This window comes from Dermacentor silvarum, chromosome 1, assembly GCF_013339745.2.
Source record: "Dermacentor silvarum isolate Dsil-2018 chromosome 1, BIME_Dsil_1.4, whole genome shotgun sequence".
NCBI lineage: Eukaryota > Metazoa > Arthropoda > Arachnida > Ixodida > Ixodidae > Dermacentor > Dermacentor silvarum.
In genome coordinates this window covers 53,002,419-53,007,488 of record NC_051154.1, presented here as the reverse complement: position 1 = coordinate 53,007,488, position 5,070 = coordinate 53,002,419, and positions in this window count along the sequence as shown.

Genomic DNA, 5,070 nt, shown 5'->3' with positions numbered 1-5,070 from the left:
GAGAATGAATGCGTTGATGTATGTTCACCTCACTTCAAATTACTTTCCGTGCTTTTTTGACCCTACAAAAACCTGCAGACTTCAGTGACCCCTTCGGCGGAGTCTTCTATCAACGGCGTGTGAAAAGCACGTGATTGATATTTGTCTCTCCTTCCAGTAGGCAATGCTAACGACTGACGAAAAGAAAAAGAAAAGAAAAAGAAAAAAAAAAGCTCTTCTAATTATTTACATTTACGCATTAAGGATGGAAACATCGCCTCTTGCATGCAGAGGTCATAAATACGCGGTGTTTCAGCAAACAGTGTCAAAAATTTTTTAAAGGTTGCGTGTGGTAGGTAGCACAATTCTAGTTCCTGAGCTGGTCTACTCGAAGAGGCGGACATAACTTGCACAAAAAATTGAAATGCATAATTGACTAATTAACAAAAATTCACCAGTTAGGTTTTTAACATATTAACTTATGGCCAATGTTGCAATTTACAAATTCTAGCCATGGAGTTCGCAAGGCGCATGCACTAGGAATTAATTCTCAGGATGGCACCAGTTTCGAGATATTAATTCACGAACATTGGGGAGACATGCATTGGCGTTCCAGTTACTTTTGTGCTAAACGGCCGTGGTTGCTTAGTGGCTATGGTGTTGGACTGCTAAGCATGAGGTTGCGGGATCAAATCACGGCCACGGCGGCTGCATTTCGATGGGGGCGAAATGATAGAACACCCGTAGACTTAGATTTAGGTGCACGTTAAAGAACCCCAGATGGTCTAAATTATTCCAGAGTCCTCCACTACGGCGTGCCTCATAATCAGATGGTGGTTTTGGCACATAAAACCCCATAATTTATATATCTATTCATATTTTTGTGCTTCGATGCATAAAACGACATTTTCTTAAGAAAGTGATTGGCACGCCAATGCCGTTCTCCGCAAAGTTAGAGAATTAATATCTTGACGCTGGTGTCAGCCTGAGAATTAGTTACAAGTGGATCCGAACTCCATGGCTAGAATTTGTAAATTGCAACATGGGTCATAAGCTATTAGCTAAAAACTTAATTGGTCAAATTTGTTAATTAGTCGATTATGCATTTCAATTTTTTTTGTGCAAGTAATGTCCGCCTCTTCGAGTAGACGAGCCATGATGAACTAGAATTGTACTATCTGCCACAGGCAACCTTTAAAAAATTTTGAAAGTGTTCGCTGAAACACCTTGTATATAGAATTCACTCAGTAACCGAAATGATGCCAAGCCGGATTCACTCGAAATCAGAGTAAATAGAAGTCGAGAAGTCATGCGCAGCAGCGCTTATACTCGGACTTAAAGTACTAAAAAAAAAAAAAAAAAAGAGGTGCAGTTTGGCCGGGAAGGCGAAGCAGTATTAGTGATAGCGAAGTAGAGGACAATTACACGAAGGAAGATTCTTACCGTGTAAATCCGTGTAAGGATCGCACCCGTGTAAGGGCCGCACCCCCAACTTGACAGCCAATATTAAAAAAAAAAAATCCATCCAACCGAGAAGCAATCGCGTTCCGTGCGCTGATTCTGATCGGGCTCAACAGCGAATTGTCGCGCGCAGCGTACTTTCGCGCGTCGCTACTGGATGTCGAGAGGAGGCGATCGCGGAGGCTTACGGCGGATTTCATACTCGTAGTTAGAAAATGGAGGTCAAATGGCTCGGTCCCATGAAAGGCCGTCTAAATCGCGACAGAAAAGTGTGGCCTTTACACGAGTCTATGCGTTAGTTATAGTGGCCATATAAATCGTAGTAAACATTCTCATAAAATTAAAATAGCAAGCATAGTGTAATGCACGGACTCTATAAACCTGTAAATACCTCACTGGATGACCTCGAGCATTCGCTTTCACAACACAAGAATTATGAAGAACGCCGGCAGTGGAAGCGAACGGTTCGTACAGCCGCGCGATTTACACGGCCTCTGTCAGTGATCTGCAATGACCTCTGTCTCTTAACTCTGTAACACTAGGGGTGCGGAAAGACAGCGCGGCAAGGAAGACAGCGCGCATGAAGTTAGCAGCCATCCCTGGTCGCCCTTTATCATTGCACCCACCAATGATTACCAACAATTAGATATGACACGAGGGCCGCATAAGCGTGAGCCGCGCACAGTCATTCAGAGCTACGGCAGGGCTAGAGGACAAGACGCGTGCTCTCCTTCCCAATTGCGTTTGATTACGTGACCTACAACTAACCCTAATATTGAGCGCGTGGGAAGATATAATACCCCTCAAGCCGCCATCATTTTCGGCTCACTGTTACGTGCTTTTTCCCGCACCCACAGTATATGGGTCGCTCACTTATATGGCTTTTGGATTTAATACGGAACATCACGGCGACGACAACAGCGAAAACTTGCCTGGAGTGTCGACATAAAGGCTTTCGCCATAAAGCGATAAATAAAAAATGTTAGCAAATGATATATATATATATATATAGTAGTAACTGGATTTTTCAATGGGCCAAGCGTATTTAGGAAAATCAGAAGCACAACTTCGCGGTTATCTTAGGTTTATTATGTACCCAACAGTTTCGGTCGGTCCACCGGTCGGTCCACCGATAAATTTTGAAGGATTTTGTAATTGAACAGCGGCACGTACCCAATGACACATACTCAGTAACCCAAGTTGGCGTCAGAGGTTCATTGAAGAGCGGCACATATCCAGCGGTGCATCACCAGTGACCCAAGTTGGTCCGACGGTCGGTTTCGAACCCGGTTCCCTCAGCACCGCAGCCCAATGCTCTACCAATAGACCCAGTGACCCAAGCTGGCGTGAAACAGTTAGATCCGGACATAGTATGTACAGATACATATCGACAACTGCGTAAGGTATTCTAAGAATGCTAATGGCATTAAAAACTATGCACAATGTACGCAAATATCCTGGAAGAAGAAGATGCGCTATCGCCTGAACTTGAGTAAGGAAACACTTCAGGCGACGACATAGATAAAAATCTGAAAAGCGCTATGACGCGCAGTTAGAAAAAAAAAAAAAAGCTTACAGCATGCATTTAGAAACACACAGAAGCGCACATTTACTCGAAACAGCGTTTCCGGTTTTTGCGTTTTTATAGTTTAGAAATATTTCTAGCTCTAAACCTGATGCCTTCTCAACACTGCAGAGCCGAGCTTTTGTAAGTTTTGTTGTAAGAAGCACTGACATCGGGCCAACCATGCACTGAAGCCCTTCCGCCGACATAAAGGGTGAGCGCAGCTCTAGGCGCCCGTTCCTGCGGCGAGCGTCGGCGTAACCGAGCGAACGAGCACAGCGAAAGATGAAAGCGAACGTGGAGCGCAGCGGGGGATGAAAGACGCGAGGACGAAAGCGAAGGAGGAGGGTATGGCGACAGAGTGAGAAGAGAAGCATAGTGCGGCGACGAATGCTACGAGATGGCGCCAGAGTATCGCGCGTCGTCTAGGGGGTCTGTTGGCGGCGGCTGCTGTGAATCGCGCCCACGCGTCACCCACGCGCTGGCTCTCGCGATCTCCAGATTAGCGAGTCAGTCGCGCCACACTTCGCTCCGTTTGCAACGTGCCGCGCAAGGCAGATTGTCCGCGCCAGCCAATATATTGCGATATGAAAACACATATAGAGCTGCACTCAAATTTCGCATTAGGAAGTATCATAATCGTCCATAAATTTTATTGCGATAGCAATTATATGGACACTTCAACCAGATTTCTGCCGTCGGCGTCGCCGTCAACGTCGCCGTCGCCGTTGCCGTGAGGTTCCGTATAAAGTCCAAGGGCGATAAAATTGTCGCCGCGCGCCGTAGGCGTGAGTGAAAGCGCGCGGGGGACGCGCGCTATCACGGAGAGCGAACGCACGGCGGAAAGCAAACGCGACCGTCGCGCGAAAGGCCCTGGGGGTATGGGAGGGAGGGAGGTGGGGCGACGCGGTGCTGCGGCACCAAATGCTTATCTTGCAACAGGCCGCAAGGGGAACTGGCCACTCAATCTCCCACGTGAAAGCAAGAAACCGGAAAGGCAGCGCGGGAGGAAGGGGGTGGGGCGGCAGCTTCTACTGCGCCAACAACTGCATTTGTACTTTGCCCCGCTGTGGCGGTCGCCCGCACCGTCTCTTAAAAGCGATCTCCACACGGCTCTGACCTTTGTATGCGCCGTGCATTCGCCGCTCAGTTTCCGTTGAAGCGATAGACCGCACGAACCTTCGCCCGCTGCGGCGGCTGCGCTTGCTGCCAGCGTTTTGACAGTCGTTGTCTGCGGTCATTCAGTGTGATCTATTCATGTTTGCTTGTGCGCGCTGACACCACGCGTGTTAATTCAGTTCGTAAGCGTATGTGTCCAAGTTTATGCAGCCGATAAAACTACTATCCCTACTCCGAATAGCTCTCTACTAATTTGCTATTGCAATTGATGCTTCGCTTTTCGGGCGAAGCTGCGACTGGAACATTTTTCGCACTGGACTGCGAGATTTTTTTTAGCTGCACCAAAGTTTTAGAAATTGCCTGTGGTAGATAGCACAATTCTAACCCCTAATCTAAATCACTCGATGAGGCGGCCACTACTTCTGCGAGAAATCAAAATGCTTAATTAAACAATTAGTGTAATCACGCTAATGAACATTTTAATTAATTATTTTATGGCACATATTTTAATCTACAACTTGTAACTAGTAAGATCGCAAGGCGTATCCACTAGGAGCGAATTCTCCGGACCGCTCCAGTTCCACGGTATTAATTTTCAAAGTGTACGAATAAGTGCATTGGAGTTCCAGTTACCTTTTTAGTAAAACGCTGTTTTATGCACTGATGCACAATGCTAACTGGAACAACAATGCATTTCGTCCGACACTTTGAAAATTAATATCTCGAAATTGGTATAGTCCTGACAATTCGTTCCAAATGGACACGCCTTGAGAAATCACCGGCTATAATTCGCAGATTATAATATGTGCCGTAATGTAATTAATGGAAAAAGTTAATTAATATAATTATGTTAATTATTCAATTAAGCCTTTTCATTTCTCAAGTTTTGGTCGCCTCATGGAGTAATTTAGATCAAGGTTTAGAATTGTGGTATCTGGCACAGGCAA